The 18,202-nt window shown below is 43.9% G+C and overlaps 1 long non-coding RNA gene across 1 annotated transcript; it reads right to left on the bottom strand.

Moving 5' to 3' along the window:
* Positions 1 to 16,050: 16,050 nt before the first annotated feature.
* On the bottom strand, positions 16,051 to 16,780 carry LOC309564590. Its single transcript, XR_014225754.1, has 2 exons — positions 16,735 to 16,780; positions 16,051 to 16,619 (listed from the first exon to the last, which is right to left on the bottom strand). It is a non-coding gene; the product is annotated as an uncharacterized lncRNA (long non-coding RNA).
* Between the last annotated feature and the right edge of the window lie 1,422 nt (positions 16,781 to 18,202).

Below are 18,202 nucleotides of genomic sequence, written 5' to 3'. Positions count from 1 at the left end.
ACTAAAGAAAAGGGGGGCAATCAGACTAACACAGCAATTAGAGATGGTGGGATCCAGTAGGTTTAGTTACACTTTAACAATTAGCATTTAATACTAAACTCCAGGAATCAATAAAAAATACAAGTAATACAGTTATGAATAAAAAAAAAAAACATAAACAAGCACTAGTAGGGCAACACAGTGGCTACATGTTCTCCCAGCGCATGGGTTTCCTCTAGATACTCAGGTTTCCTCCCACCCTCCAAAGACATGCTGGTAGGTTAATTAGCTCCTGTCTAAATTGGCCCTAGTATGTGTACTGTATGTATGAATGTGAGTTAGCCCTTACTGTAGATTGCAAGCTCCTTGAGGGCAGGGACTGATGTGAATGTATAATAAATATACAGTATGTGTGTAAAGCGCTGGCCAGATTGACAACGCTTTAAAGGTACCTGTAATAAACAAACTGCAAAAAAAAAAAAGAAAAAAAGCTGCCTTCAGAAAAAGGGGTAGAACACTTAACTCTCCAACAGGCAATGAGTGATATATGGAAAATAAGAGAAGGTGTGTGGCGCTGCCAATATACACTTAATATTCCATACACGTCTCCAGAGGTGTCAAGGTGCAAAACATATAATAAAACTATTAAAAATACGGTGTATAACTTCCTAATTGAAATGAATATAATAGGTGCGCTAAATGATAAAAAAATCACAATGTATACGTAACAAATATACAAAACAAATATACAAAAATGTGCTTTTCTCAAATAAGGACCAAGGTGTCAAAAAGTGATCTTCCACAAAAACATGAATAAAACCACGTTAGTGGAGTGCACAAAGTGAAGACAACAAAGTCCCAAATTCCTGAAACAATCAAATCCAAATGGTGCTCTCAATTAAAAACGGTGAAGTCCATAAAAACTCAAAGTGCTGTGTCTTGTGCTTAGTGACTGAAGATCCCGCCACCAAAGGGCTTGCCTCCTTACCAGAGATGTTATCTAAGTAGACAGAAATTCCACTACTAAGGCGGCAAGAAGGAGATATCTAAGAATGAGTCACCCCCGTGGTAAGGTATAAATGGCCTCTAACCAACTTCTGGGATAAAACATGCACAGACAATATCCACTGCTGGAAACTTCACGCATGGATCAACTGTCAGACGATGCAATCCCCCTCCTGCTATCGGTTCCTTAAATCCTTTGGCTTCCACAAATAAACATGTGTGGGGCAAAGAAAGAAGAACATAGCATAATACCCCAAATATCGGTTTATTATGAAAAGTATTGCACTTACATTCAAAACAGGGGATGCGAGCGTTGTATGCAGTTTGGTTACACAGATCCCGGCTGCAGACCGGGCTTGTGTGTGACGTCACGTGGCGGCGCGACACGCCTCCTCTCTAACGTTGTTTCCTCTCAACAGGCTTCTTCTGAGATAGGAGGGAGGTGCGCGCCGCCACGTCCGTCCTTAAGAAGCGTCAGGCTGATTACTACTTCCGGTGTCCGCAGTGTATGTATAGGCTATGGACATAAATTATTTCCCCTATTTATCTCAAACCAACTCCAAAATTGTACGATCCATAGGATTACACCTAATTAAGACCGGCATATCTTTTCAGTGTATTTTGTCAACGGTGTATGTTAATGAGATGGGGACTCCGGAAGTTTGCAATTTCCCAACTTCCTATCCTGATATGAACATATAGGCAACTGAAGGGAATGGGGAAACAATAAATATGGACAATATTAAACAATATTATGTCCTATGTTGTATAAATACAATCAATTCCTATAAAATAATTAGGATTAAAATACATATATTAAATATCCTAAAAATATAAAATTACATATTAAATCTTTAATGAGCGTTAAAATGATAAAAAGTTAAAATCTAAAATATATAAAAAGTATTTAAAATTGAAAGACTGAACAAGGATTCAACTATTATTTATATGGGCGTTGATGTCCCATTCAATGTTATGTCCCCAGGGCCTAAAACATTTCATCTCGTAGATCCAGAAGGTTTCCCTTCTTGAAATGGATCTTTTCATATTACTTCCTCTCCAATGTGGTGTATATTTCTCAATCACTGTAATTAGTAAATTTTTTGGACTTTTGTGATGACATTTGGAGAAGTGTAAAGAGACACTATGTCCTGGGAACCCTTTTCTTATGTTAGCAAGGTGTTCCCCTATCCGGATGCTAGCAGTACGTATGGTTCTCCCAATGTACTATTGGCCACAACCACACTAGAGTAAATATATCACTCCCTTAGTGTGGCAAGAGATAAATTCTTTAATAGCATACTCTTTTCCGGTAGTGGTGGATGTGAACTTATTAGTTCGTATCGTTTTTGCTTCTCTACAGATCTGACAATTTCTGCATGGGTAAAATCCTTTCATGTCCGGAAAAAATTTTGATTTTAAAGGTTTTTCCACTGGATTACTGGCAATAAGGTCTTTTAGATTCCTGGCTTTCCTGTAGATCATGTTTGGTTGATCAGGCAAAGAAGGTCCAAGGATTCTATCCCCTTGGAGGATACTCCAATGTTTTTTAAAAACATGGTTGAGCCACCTGTAGTTATGAGAAAAACGGGTGACAAAGGCAAACTCGAATTTAGACTGGAAGTTGTTAGATGGATGGGCAGATTTTGGTACAATTAAATCTTCTTGAGTCTGTTGGCATATTTCTTCTATTTCTTGGTCCAAAATCCGTGATTCGTAACCCTTTTCTAAAAATCTTTGTTTTAGGACATTGGCCTGTTCTTTAAAATCCGACTCATGTGTGCAGTTGCGCCTGATCCTTTTAAATTGTCCCTTCGGGACCGATCGTAACCAATTTGGGTGGTGGCAACTGTCCATGGTGATAAAACCATTCTTATCTGTCGGTTTAAAATAAGTTTTAGTGATAAAACCTGAGCCATGTCTTAAAATCACAAGATCTAAAAAGTTGACGGATGTAGGACTCGATTCATAAGAGAATCTAATTCCCCAACTGTTACAATTTAGCTGGTCCATAAAAATTTGCAACGATTCTTGACTTCCTTTCCAAATAAAAAGTGTATCATCTATGTAGCGCCTCCAAAATACAAGCTCTTTGGCTCTGTTGGAGAAGATATTGCGATCCTCCCACAGAGCCATGAAGAGGTTCGCTACACTGGGAGCAAATTTAGCTCCCATGGCTACACCCGTGCGTTGGAGGTAGAAACGTTCATTGTAGTAAAAATAATTATGTTCCATGCCAAATGTTAAAAGATTTAAAATGAACTCTTTCTGTGCCAACGGGATATCTTGATAAATATCTAAAAAGGTACTGACCGCTTCGTATCCCATCTCATGTGGGATAATCGTATATAAAGACGCCACATCAGCAGTCACAAGTAGTACTTCTCCTTCGATGTTTAATTGACTCATTTCTTGGATGCATTGTGTGGTGTCTTTTAAATAAGCTGGGATATCTTGGACCAACGGTTGCAGGAAGTGGTCAATATATTTCCCGATCCTTGATGTAACAGAGTCTATCCCGCTGACAATGGGTCTTCCGGGAGGTTTTGTAAGACTTTTGTGGACTTTCGGAAGATAATAAATAGTAGGGAGTCTCGGAGCAAGGGGTATTAAAAATTCCTTTTCTTTTTTGTTTAAAATACCATCTTCAAAGCCCTGTTCAACAATTCTCTTCAGTTTCTTCTTATAAGAGTAGGTGAAGTCTTTCCTTAAAATTTCATAGGTATTAGTGTCTGCCAAAAGATTATTCATTTCTTCAATATAATCTTCTTTCTTCAACAGCACTATTCCTCCCCCCTTATCGGCTGGTCGGATAATAAGATCTTTGATTTCACACAAAGTCTTAATTCCTCTTTGTAGATCCAACTGAGGTTTATGTTGTATTTCTTTTCTTTCAAGCTCTTTTAACACAGTATCTCTAAACACGGTAATATTATTACTCTGTGTGCCTGGAGGGTTGAACAAAGAGGCATTCTTAAGGTTAGTAGATACTGTTGAGCTGGTTTGGTACGAAACATAATTCCTCTCACCAGCCTTAGACAGAAAATGTCGTTTCACGTTCAATTTCCTGACGAATTTCTGTATGTCTTTAAAAGTCTCAAACTTGTTGAGAGATTGTTTAGGGGCATATTTTAAACCTTTATTCAATGTCTGTTTTTCACTCTGAGTGAGTGTGACTCCACTCAAATTGAATATACCGATCTCATCCTGATTTTTCTTTTTTCCAGCTTTTCCACCCCTGCATCCTCTTATTTTCTTTTTCTTTTGCTTTTCTTGTGGCCCTGCCCTAAAAAATCCCGCTTTTTGGCACTGATAGGTGTTCTGGTCGATGTTTGTTCTCTCCTGTCTTCTCGATCCTCATAACCTTCATATCTTAAAGGTTCAAACCTCGTTTGTGTGTTATGAGTATACCCCCTCGGAGTGTGGGGTGTATCAAGATGATTACCCATGTAATCTAGCCTGACTCTTCTAGGAGATCTCGACCTAGACCGTGCCCGTTGTTTATCCAGTGACCTCAGTCTATTGTCATAGTCTCTTCTATATGATTCCTCTCTGGGTGGACGTCGGCCTTCCTTTCTTTTTTCTTTCTTTTTCTCTTTCTTCTCTTTTTTGTTTTGGGAGATGTCTCTCAAAGGTTTATATCCTTTGTATGGGACTTTGGAAGGAAGTGTAATTGTTGGTTCTACTACTGTAGAAACTTTTTGTTTGGATGATTCTTTAAATCCAAAAAGTACAGAGACCTTTGTAGAGGTTCCCTCATCCGGATCATCCTCCATAGCGTCTTCCACTTCTTCATTCTCCACAAGGTTAATTTGCCATTTATAGACCTTTGCCAAATGGTAATCTTCCAGATCTCTGAAGTATTTCTTTCGTTTCTTTGTTTTTTGCTCTTCTTCTTCCATTGTCATGATCTCTCTAAGTTCCTTATTGTAAATTTTATAAGCTTCTTCCGCCATATAGGGGGACAGCTTTTCTTTTATTTCTGAAATTTCCTTGTTAAGTCTAATGACTTTCTTCCTTCTCTTGTCGATTAGAAAATTTAGGAGGCTCATGCCGGCTCCGTTAAAAAACTGGAACCATTCCTCAATGTCTGAGTCTCCTTGATCTGGGTTTATGGTCCATCGCAAACTTCTTGGTACCATCTTTTCTTGAACGTATTTCTCCAAGAATGCGATGTCCCATGAGGCATGTAGTTCAGCCACCATTACGTTCTTCAGACGCATAAAAATGCCTCTGAGGTCCGTAATTTCTGACGAATTTTTGATGAAAACATCATCTACTGCCAAAACTCTATTTTTGTGATATTCAAAGATATCCATAATTCTTATCTGCTGCTACCCGTGTGGTTAGGGAAAATATGTTGTGATAAATGGGTGCGCTGATAACTCAAAAGCTGCTACCTGAACTGTGTATAGTGTAAATTGAAATGAATATAATAGGTGCGCTAAATGATAAAAAAATCACAATGTATACGTAACAAATATACAAAACAAATATACAAAAATGTGCTTTTCTCAAATAAGGACCAAGGTGTCAAAAAGTGATCTTCCACAAAAACATGAATAAAACCACGTTAGTGGAGTGCACAAAGTGAAGACAACAAAGTCCCAAATTCCTGAAACAATCAAATCCAAATGGTGCTCTCAATTAAAGACTGTGAAGTCCATAAAAACTCAAAGTGCTGTGTCTTGTGCTTAGTGACTGAAGATCCCGCCACCAAAGGGCTTGCCTCCTTACCAGAGATGTTATCTAAGTAGACAGAAATTCCACTACTAAGGCGGCAAGAAGGAGATATCTAAGAATGAGTCACCCCCGTGGTAAGGTATAAATGGCCTCTTACCAACTTCTGGGATAAAACATGCACAGACAATATCCACTGCTGGAAACTTCACGCATGGATCAACTGTCAGACGATGCAATCCCGCTGCTGCTATCGGTTCCTTAAATCCTTTGGCTTCCACAAATAAACATGTGTGGGGCAAAGAAAGAAGACCATAGCATAATACCCCAAATATCGGTTTATTATGAAAAGTATTGCATATAGGATATTGCGTAAAGGACACACAGTTTTATACCTAGCAACAAAGTGCGACATATTACCCTATTGGATGTTTAATACGGCTTTGTGATTGGAGCGTTAACAATGGCCCGATTACCATGTTTCTACAAATAGGCGGAAATGGCATGATGACGCTACTCCTGAAGGCGTCATACTGACGAAACGCATAGAGCGTCATCGCGTCACATCCGCCTGGTTGGTACGCACATCCGGTCTGTGGAACGCACGGCGTCCCGGAAGTGCGCGACAGTGTTTTATCTGCCGATTGTTTCTTATATGTTTGTGAGTACCATTTTCTTTAATTTAATAAAGCATTTTCAAATGGTACTACCCTATGTGAGCCCTTTATTCCCCTTACATACCCGTGGACAACCCATTCCTAAGGATAGTGTGACGAAGGACTCGGGCAGGTTACTGGACAGCACTCGTATCCATAGCTCCATCCAGGGAGACCAGAGGGGGACTCAGAGATTATATACCCAAGGCTTGGTACCCCTGTAGGGGTAACTAACTCTGGTGAGTGCGGTCCTGGGGGTGCGGGGAGCACAGAGTGACGCCGGAATTCGGGCACCCTTAAAGAAATATTTAGAAGCACCTGCACTGAAGTCACTTTTTTGAGATTTGTTGCACTAATTACCTATGGACTATTTTTTTAATTGTGGATCATTCCCTTTTTTTAGGCTATTTATGGACTATTTATTATTTTTGAAGCTCTGATTATCGCTGCTATATTTATTTAGGGTTGATATATTTATATTTATTTTTTTCCATATACCTGCTGTAAGGTTTTGTATAACAGTTCCCTGCCAATATACTATATTGCTAGTGAGTTTATTCGATACACCCAAGGATAGACACAATTGTTCACCTTTTTATCACCATTATTATATGTCACTACGGATTTTATTTTATGGTTTATTCATTATATATATTTTTTACCCATTCACAACAGGCTGTGATATTACCACACACCTGACACTGTTATCACCAGTCTGTCTTTGCATTTTTGGTATCACATCTCCAAAATATTCCAGTATACATTTTCACTGAACTGGGGTATTTACTATTGATTTCATTTATTTATTGATTTTATTAAATCACCCAGAATATACACAGCACAGTATTGTTGCACTTGGCACTTTATAAGCGTTTATTATCTAGTCACTTGTCACTTATTTGTTATCCTATTCCAATAACAATTAGGAAGTTGGGGGCGTGGCTTGGCACCGGACTCGAATGGCCGCATGTTAGCTCGGCTCCTCGCACTGGGGATCTACTAACCACCTTTTCGGGTGCCTTCAACCTCCAAATCATGCTCAGATCGGGTCGTAGTGCCTCAGCCAGCCGGGCGATGCCTGACCAGGAGACCCAACTCACGGGAAACATCCCAGCCATCTTCCGCACGCAGAAGAACAGCCAGCGTGCGGCCTCCCCGGCTCCCGCGCCCAGCTCTCCTATGGCGCAACCCTCTATCGCCTCCGGATCCCAGGCTCAGCCGACCACCGCAGTACCCCTTCCGAGCCTCACGGATCTTCAAAATGTGGCCGCAGACATTAAATCCACCTTGGGCTCTGCTATATCAGAACTCACTGCAGAACTACGCTCAGTGACCGCCAGACTGGATGTCATGGAGAAGGCCTCTGCCACTCATGCGGCCACCATCAAGCAGCTCCAGAGGGGTACGGACCTGTACACGTCCCACCTCATCGAGATAAACCGCCACCTTGAAGATCTGGACAATCGGGGAAGGAGGCATAATATCCGCTTGCGGGGCCTCCCGGAGTCTGTGGAACCCCCCGATTTGACCACCTCGCTAACAACTATCTTCAATGACCTCCTCGAGAGACCGGCAGACACCCCGATCGATTTCGAGAGGGCGCATCGGGCCCTGCGCCCCCGAGCGGGAGACTCCGATCCGCCTCGCGATGTGATTTGCTGCCTGGTGAGTTATCCCCTTAAAGAAGCAATTCTCAGAAAAGCGAGGCGCCGGGATCGCGTACAGTTTGAGGGGACTGAGCTGAAACTCTTCCAGGACCTCTCGCCCATCACTCTGTAAAATCGCAGAGCCCTACGCCCCCTACTAGAAGCTCTCCGCACCAGAGGTATCACGTACAGATGGCGCTTTCCTTTTTGCCTCTTTGCTACCTTTCGAGGCAGGTCCGCATCCTTAAAAATCCCTGATGACATCCCTGCTTTCTGCGATGCCTTTGAAATTCCTGTGATGGATCTACCCGACTGGTATGGAGAGTTCTACACACCAGATCCCTGGATCTCAGTTACCGCCTCCAATACCCCTAAAGCACAGAGAAGCAGACAACGCAGAAGACGCCATTCGCACCACGATGCTACTCCCATGCGCTCCAGAGATGATCGTCGCTCAAGTCCTCTTCGATCGCCAGCCCGCCAGCGGGAGAAGCTGAAGCTCTGATCTCTCCAGCTGATCGCTGATGCCTGACTGAAACTTCCTTAAAGGTACTCTTGTCCCATTCCCCCCTTGGCCCTACCCCTCCATACACCTTATACCCCCCTACTCTGGACTTTGTCATTGTGAATCTATCCAGCTACAACCCCCAGTCCTCGCTGCCCCTTCTGATCCATTTCCCTCTGTCAGTTGGCAGCCGACACCCTTACTGACTTAGACTGCTCCATAGACTCTGGTGTCCACATTTCACCCCCCCCCCTCCTTGGTCATTCGATCCCTCCTATACATCGCCCACGGATGTGTCACTGATCCCCATTCCCCCCGATATCCCCCCTGGTTTCCCTCTCCCCTTGATTCTCCACAGGTTTTTTCGTCTCGATGCAGCGCTTCTGAGGACTCAGAACTACTAACCTACCTGACATTGCTCCACGAACCACGGTGTTCACTGCAAGCCCCATAGATGGCATTCTCCCCGCATCACCACTGGCTGCTACAGGTTTCCCATTACTGTTATTCTAGTTACTTAATATTTAACCTACATGCTGTCTTGTCATTAGCTTATGCCGCCTGTATTTTGTCAGCATTTGATATTGCATGGGGGGAGAGGGAGATGAGTTGCTTTGATTTGCCTCAAACTGCCTAAACTTTGCATGTATTCTTGCTACGACCACACCTTGATGACAAAAATGATTGAGATGCTGTATTTCATAGGAATTCTATTTATGGTATGATGAGTAGTTCTGGACACTGAACTGTTTGTCGCGGTCCCTCCTAATCCCCCTCCCTCCTCATTACTGACGATTAAACCTCCTCCCCAGGCTCCTCATTCTCCACTCCCCCTCTCATCCTACGGTTTCCTGTGACTACCTCCCCCTATCTATACAACTCATACCGCCCGACCAGACTGATGATGCTCCCCACGATATTATCGCCTCCCTCCCCTCCTGGAATTCCTACAATCTCCCTTCCAAGCCAACATCTCCTCCTCTTTAACTAAGCTTGTGGACACCGACAATCCCCCTCCAGATACCACTCCCGAGATTGACACAGACCGACCCTGACTTCCCATTAGGCCACATAAACGGGGACAGGGGACTGAATCGGCTCGAGAGTACCTACCGTCAATTCACTAACTGTTTACTTCATGCACAGGCAAGCTAAGATGCTGACCTTGTTGTCCTTTCCCCAGGATACAACCTATCTGTTACAGCTATTGTTACCAGTTTTCTCCCCTGTGTTTACGCTGTGCCACACTTCAGGTTTTTTTTTTTCTCCTTTTTTTTTTTCTTTTCTGTTTAATACACTGCTTGAAACTTGTTATTGTTGGGTATCCGGTATTACCCACCTCAGGCTACCACTTTAATACACCTAATGACCCTCTCAGTCTCACTGATTGCGGCACCCACCGCCATTTGCCACACATGATCTGCTGATCCCCAGTGCGGAGCCGTCCCATGCCTAACTTGGGATCGTATCCAGACTATTGTTCCCCACCTCAACAACAGTTTGTACTGTCTGTTGACCTGCGACACTTTGTGTCTTTCCCCCCTACCCCTCCTCTAGCGGCTAGTCATTCCGATTTGCTGATAGAGGGAGGCTAGGGGACCTTATTTGCTCTCTTTTTCCTTGTGTTTTTCTCATTATCCCCCCATCCCCCCCTTTCCCTCTCTCCCCTTGTCTCCCTACTGGTCCCCCCTACGTATCTCCTCCCCCCCCATCCCTTATCACCCCTTTTTATCTTTTTCTCCCTCTGCCTCGTTCCTTTCCCCCTCTGATACACCCTCTCATACTCCCTGATTTATTTTTTTTGAGTGGACGCCATCATGCCTGCCCCTGCCACAACTAAAACGCAACGCACTATCAAGATTCTTTCGTCCAATGCCCAGGGATTGAACGTTCCTGAAAAGCGCTCACAATTTCTAGCCGAAGCCTCACGTTTGCGGGCCGAAATAGTATTAGTGCAGGAAACTCATTTCAAAACGGGTGATCCGCTTTCCTTCTCTAATAAGCACTTCCCTACAGCGTTTCATGCTACTTCTGAAGGTTCCAAATCGCGTGGTGTTTCTATCTTACTTGCTAAACAAGTCGACTTCAAGCCTCTGGACGTTAGATCGGATCCAGAGGGCAGATTCCTCTTTGTTAAAGGCCACCTTATCTCTCGACCAGTGACCCTAGCCAATATATACGTGCCAAATACCAAACAAGTGCCTTTTTTCCGAACAGTATGCCAGGAACTTGCAGACTTTACTACCGGGCTCTTGATATTTGGAGGAGATTTTAACGCCCCTCTCAATCCCCTCCTGGATTCATCAACCGGTGCCTCAGTGCTGCCATTCCGGGCACTGCGCCAAATCCACCTTCAACTTCGATCCTTGCATCTTCATGATTCCTGGAGGACGTTATTCCCTAACGATAGGGACTACACATTCTTCTCCGCCCCCCATTCTAAATTTTCAAGAATCGACTACATTTTTCTTTCACAAACAGACCTACCATTCCTTTCGGGAGCCACTATTGAACCTAGGATCCTCTCAGATCATAGTCCTATAACCATGACGCTCCGATTCCCTGAATTTGTCGCAAAGTCCAAAACGTGGAGTTTGAACCCTTCACTCCTCAAAGATGGGCCAGTTCTCTCCAGCCTGCAGTCTAAACTTAGGGAATATTTCGAGATTAACGACACTCCGGACACCACACCTCTTGTTCAATGGGAAGCACATAAGTGCGTAATTAGAGGCGAACTCCTAGCAATAGCAGCATCCCTGAAAAAAGAACGCCAACGCGAACTTCAAGACCTATATTCCCGACTTACCGTCCTCGAGACGGCTCACAAATGCTCCCATGCCCAAACAGCCGCGTCGGAACTCCTTGAGACCCGTACGCGCTTGAAAGAACTATTGGGCCTCCAAGCACATCGTAGACTTGTCCTTAGCCGTAAAGTGTTTTACGAGCAGGGTAATAAAAGTGGTCGTCTCCTAGCCCGGGCCTCCCGCCCTAAAACTAATCTTGCCTCCATCTATACCATCAGAGATTCGGCGGGCAATCTCCACTCCTCTAATGAGGCTATCGCCCGTCAATTTGAGGAATTTTATAAGGGCCTATACAACCTCTCCCCAGCTCCTGGCAGTCCTACCCAGACTGCATCAAGAACATCTCAACTCGAGAATTTTTTCAAATCTCATGGCTTATCCCCCCTATCCACCCAAGACGCAGAAGCTCTTGAATCTCCCATCACCACCGAAGAGCTCACTAGAGCTCTACGCGAGATGAAGCCGGGCAAAGCGCCTGGACCTGATGGTCTTCCCCTCCTATACTTTCGGGCTTTTGAGGACATACTCAAACCTCACTTTGTTAGAGCCTTTAGGAGTCTTGCAGAATCTCAGCATCAATCCACGTCGCTTTTAGAAGCCTACATTACAGTGATCCCTAAGGAAGGTAAGGACGAGACGCTAGTTTCCAGCTATCGTCCTATCTCCCTTCTAAATGTAGATGCTAAACTCTACGCCAAGATTTTGGCCAACCGTCTTGTCCCGCTCCTTCCTTCCCTGGTCTCTTTGGACCAAGTTGGGTTCATCCCGGGGAGGGAGGCGCGGGACAACACCACTAGGGCACTTAACGTCCACCACTGGCTTACCTCCCATAACCTCCCCGGTTTCTTTCTCTCCCTGGACGCTGAAAAGGCATTCGACAGAGTGGCCTGGGACTATCTCTCCTCTATGCGGACATCCATGGGATTACGAGAGAGAATGCTACTGAGTATACGCGCTCTATACACCAATCAGATAGCCCGAGTATGGGTTAATGGCCACCTGTCGGACGCCTTTCACCTTTCCAATGGTACACGACAGGGCTCTGCCCCCTGTCCCCCATCCTCTTTGTACTCTCTCTGGAACCCTTTTTAAATATGATCCGCTCGAACCCCAACATACGTGGAATCCCGATAGGTGACAACACCCACAAGGTAGCAGCCTTTGCGGATGATATGCTGCTTTTTCTTTCCCACCCGCACGTCTCCCTGCCAAACTTGCTTCAAGACCTCGCACTCTTTCACTCCCTTTCAAATCTTAAGGTTAATTACTCCAAATCCATGGCCCTGAATGTCACTCTACCTGATGTGGACCTGGAGAGATGCAAAACTAATTTTCCTCTCATATGGGCACCAGCTTCCTTCCCCTATCTGGGCATACACATACCCCGCCGCCTTGAATCCCTCTTTGACACCAATTATAAACCCTTGCTGACATCTATTTGCAGCGACCTACGGGCATGGAAGAATATACGCGTTTCGTGGTTTGGCAGGGCCGCCCTACTCAAGATGTCTATCCTTCCCAGACTGCTGTATCTACTCCAGGCGGCTCCCATTCAACTCCCGGCATCATTCTTCACGACCCTTCGGACTACCAGTTCTAAATTTTTGTGGGATGGGAAACCTCCCAGGATCAAACTCACCCGCCTGACGGCCCCTAAACACAAAGGCGGCCTGGGCCTCCCGGACTTACAAACCTATCACAAGGCCTGCATCCTGACCAGACTTCTGGACTGGAATCTTCACTCCTCCAGCAAACTGGTTGTGAATCTTGAAAATTCCTTTTCAGAAATCCCGCTTCACCTGCTGGCTTGGATGCCCCTCTCTTCCGTTCCCCCATCTCTTAAATGTCACCCCCTAATTGGACCTCTGCTCCTGGTCCACGACAAGTGGCGGAAAAAGCTCCGGATCAATCCGCTGGTTGGCCCCTTGACCTCTTTGAGGATGAACCCTGGCAATTCACTTAATTTCCTTCGACACAATTGGCCTCATCAGGAAATACTTGCTCACTGTTTTTTCAAAGATGGAAATCTCCTCTCCTGGGAAGAGATTAATCGTTCCATAACACCATACACTCTCCCACTCTGGTCCTATTTCCAGATTCGACACTTTCTTACTACCTCAGCTACCTCTAGCGATTGGTCGAGATCCCCGACCCCTTTGGAAGCTATCAGCATCCGCGCTAAACCACAGCGACACTTGATTTCGGAACTCTATGGCCACTTACTCGACTCTCCTCCAGTCGCTCTGGCCCCCTTTGCGCAAGCCTGGTCCCGTGACCTCCAACTCTCCCTTTCTGAAAAGGACTGGGAAACTATGTGCCGCTCGGTTCACCGGGCCTCTATTAACGTCACCACCCAGGAAAATGGATATAAAATCCTAACGCGTTGGTACAGGACACCAGATAGAATTCATAAATTTCAACCTGGGGTTCCTGACACCTGTTGGAGGTGTCACCAGGAAACCGGATCCATGCTCCATATCTGGTGGTCCTGCCCCAATATTCAGCCTTTCTGGGAGATGGTTCACAGGTTGGTGCGTCACGTCTTATGACCTTCCCCTGACCCCTGGCCATTTTCTTCTTAACCACGTCCCAGCCACTCAAAACACACTCAGGCCGATCCTTGCCCGCCACATGCTAACTGCTGCTAAACTATGCCTACCATGCCACTGGAAATCAACCTCCATTCCATCTTCTAGGGAATGGTTCCTTAGACTCAATAGAATTGAGGAAATGGAGGAATTAATCAGCATTTCAAATGATCAAATCCACAAGTTTTCAGCCCTATGGATAGATTGGATCAGATTCAAGGATACCGCCACTTACAATTCGATTATGGAAACCAAAGATAACACTTCATGATTTAATTGATACACCTTTGATCATATACTGCTCCTTTGCATCCCCGCTTGCCCTCTCTTCTTTATTTTAACCCCCACTCACCCCCCTCTACATCCCTTGCTTCCTCCCCCTCCTCCCCCCCTCCCTTCCCGTTCTTTCTCAATCTCCCCCTCCTTTTCCTCACCCCTCACCCCTCTTCCCCTTCCCCGTCATTCCCACCCATTCTGTTGTTTGTCTTCTCTTTTTGGTAAAAATTGATTCCCTATCCGATAATTAGTGGGTACTATCTTATATCCTGGCCATATTCAACCCTTGCCCTATGTACACCATGGATAGCACCTCCCAGTTAATGGTGCCGCTGTGGCACATGTTTTCTTCCCCACGCATATCCTTCACTAGTCTGGCTCCCTGCCTCAAGTAACCCAGATATTCAGATTAGACAGACTCGTGGCCATGTTATCTATATGACTACTTTCCATGAACCCACTGTTATAATGAAGATGTTTATTCCACTTAATTTTTGCCATGTTATGCCAAGTGTGTGTTATTTTACCAATCATTTTTTTCTATATGTGTATACATTCCATGCTTTTGTACTTATGTATAATCTATATTATGTATGTTTTCTATTTAAAACTCAATAAAAATTTCTTATGGAGAAAAAAAAAAACAATTAGGAAGTTATACACCGTATTTTTAATAGTTTTATTATATGTTTTGCACCTTGACACCTCTGGAGACGTGTATGGAATATTAAGTGTATATTGGCAGCGCCACACACCTTCTCTTATTTTCCATTCTCACTATATATCTTCGGAATATAGTTTTAAAGGTGGGCTGCAGCCATTACTAGTAGAGAATCTAAAAATATCTTAAGTGCAGATTTTTCTATTCAATAATGAGTGATATATCAAAGAGCTCTGGCAGTCAAAGAATCCTCAGCATCTAGTTAGGTGTGTAGTGGATGCTTGTTATCTCTCATGCTTTGTGGATCCATCCACCAGGCCATATATCACACAGCTTACCTATACAGCAGCTTTTAGAAGAAAAGCACTATGAGGCCATCAGGTATGCTGCAGTGCACACATGCTTACTGTTGCCAATATGTGTGCACTGCAGAACTGTTGAAAAGAGCAAATGGATAAGCCCATCTGGCTACTGCTGACCCTCCATATCCTGTACGGAATCTGGATAGGTGACTGTAGGAACAACTCAGATCCGGTGATTTGGAAAACAAGAGGAATTTGTTTATTTACATACGCATGGAGATATATACAGAGTTCAGTCAGCAGCCTGTCCCATGCATAAAAATCTACCCAGACAATAGGGTTTGCACTTTTTATAGTGATGAATATTTATGAGGTATAGGTGTGTTCTGGGCTGGTCCAAGGTGTAACAGTACATTTCCATCCAATCAATGTCCACTTCTCTTAACTGGCAATGTAACGGTTACTTCAACTGTCCCATCCTTTAGCTGTTATCTCTCCGGTCAGAGCTAGTTCTGGAAGTTGGTCTTCAGAATGTAAGCATCCTGCTTCCTTATCTCTCAAGGTTTTCTCTGCAGGAATAAAAGACATACAAACTCCCCTTGTATTACAGGAGAGGGGGAAGGGAGGATGGAAACCTTCAACATGAGTACACATAGAATCAAGTTATCCTAAAGCATCACTCTAACTGTAATTTAAATAAAGTATAACTTCTATCTACATTTATAGGTTCATATATACATTACTTCAGCTGCATTAATGAAAGATTCCTGACTCAGCCAATTCTTCCAACATCTCCCTCCTGTTGAACCTACAAATGTAGATTCTTACTCAAGCTCCCACCCCAGAAGTCTGTCTGTTTTAGTGGGGGCCTTCATAAAAACAGCATCACTCGCTTATACAGGCAATGAGGCTGAACTTGATCTATCATGTAAGTCAGGGTCCTGCATGGACAGAACTGTATACATTACATCGCTCGCAGCTCTATCCACCACTCTTGAGATGAGTCCCTTCATGCATGGTACCAGACAGCAACCTGCGCATAATAATACTGACAGCACTACTGCAACCGCAGTGGCTAAGGTGGTGAAATACTTGCCCCATTTGCCGAACCAGCATTCCATTCATCTGGTGAAGGGATCCTTGATCCCACTATTTTCCGCCAACTCTTGAGACAGCATCTCCAAGCCCTTCAATGCTCGGGTGACGCTGCCATCTGGGGCGGTATTGTTGGGGATAAACGTACAGCACGTGGCACCGAGCATTACACAGACCGCTCCCCTCTCTGCCAGGAGCATGTCCAAGGAGATTCTGTTCTGCCAGGCTGTCAGTGAGGTGGCATCAAGCTGCTCGGCAAGGCCCTTGACTGCATCCCGTGTGTAATTGACAAAGCGCTGCTGATTGTAATATACATATATAGTTTATCCAATCAGTGTTTTTATTTACAGATAATATAAACAGGAAAATTGATTCAAAACTTGCAGCTATTTGGCTTCTTGCTTTAAATTCATCTGGGACTCCTCTTGGTACTCCTATAGCATCTATGTATACTGATTTATCAAGACTTCCCCCTGGGATGTCTCTTGGTTAGCTTATTTAATTTCCTGCTTAGGGCCTTATCCCATATAGGAACACCTCCTAGTCTGGCAGGGAAAATTTAAAAGGGTTGAACTACTTTCACCAGCATGCATGTCCCATCCCAGTTTGAGCTCAATAAAGGCCTTAGTTTATTATCTCCACACAACCACCAAATATCTGCTAAAACTTGCGTTTGATTGGTAAACAGCAATTCTGGGAAACTTCCATCAGTCCTGACCTGATATATAGTTGTACAATACCTAAATTCTTGTGCAGCCGGTCTAAAAGTATTATTAAAACAAGTATAACTCCCCTTATAGACTGTCACACCTACTGGCTTAGTATTCATTTTAGTCACAGGAAATTTATCAACTTCTGTTTTGCAAATCTCACTGTCTGCTTTTCCTTGCATAATCAATAAGATACACGTCATATTAAAAATTGAGGGAATTGTAACAGTCGCTAGCCTTGGTCTTCCACTGGCGCACACTACACAGTCAGAGGCATTAGTTGAATTGACTGTAAACTTCATCCATTCCAACCATTCATTCTTGTCAAAGTAGTCGGTCTCTATGCTCAATCTGTCCTCTGGATGTATCACTACCCCAACTACCTCACCGTCCTGTCTATCTCCAACCTTAGGGAGTGGGCTACCTGTAGCACTGGCAGGGACACTTTGGGAAGGGTTTACCTGGAGTTTTACTTCAGCCCATGGATCTGTTCCTGACTTAGTTATTCCCAGCCTGTATACCCCGCTATCTCTGACCTCTGGTTTCCTACTTGTGGGGGTCTGTTCACCATTCATCCTCCCAGTCACCACATCTCTTATCCTTCCCACACATATACATATATATATATATATATATATATATATATATATATATATATATATATACACAAGGTACAAACAATAATCAGAAATTCTCCTTGAGGGGTTTTGTGGTACCACCCAGAAACAGCAGAGAAATCATGGTCACCTCCTATCTACCTATTCCTATGTGTTGAGTTCACAGTGTTACTTTCACCTCTTGTAGGTGGGAGGTGGTCTCTCCTTCCAGGATGTGAATCCCTTTATTTAGAAAAAGAGATGTGCCCCCATTCACAACACTCACTTACATAGATTTGTTCACTTACTCTAATGGCTTTGGGGATTCTCTGCTGTCTTTAGAACTGTCAGAGTCTATATTTTCACACATTGTCACTTTACTGTCAGGCCTAAGGCCTTCCTATACCGTGTGATGTGTATCCAAGCGCACACTGTGCACAAAAATTTTAATTTTGAAGTAATTTGAGAATCCAAACACCGAAAATGTCTTAAATATCTTCTCCACTTCTAGGGATACAATCCCTCCTGTGGAGACATGGTTTACCCCATGGCTCAAAAGAGCCACATACCAGAACAAACCGCTATACAAGAGTGGTTCAGAAAACCCACCTTTAGCTGTTTTTCCTTTCTAATCTGATAGTTGTGTATACTATTCATCAGTTCTTTTCCCTACCCAGCTTACCTTAAATGAAAAATGGG

The sequence above is a fragment of the Pelophylax lessonae genome (genome assembly GCF_965119305.1).
Source record: "Pelophylax lessonae genome assembly, chromosome: 1".
Classification (NCBI taxonomy): Eukaryota; Metazoa; Chordata; class Amphibia; order Anura; family Ranidae; genus Pelophylax; species Pelophylax lessonae.
This window is presented reverse-complemented; position numbering and strand designations above follow the sequence as displayed.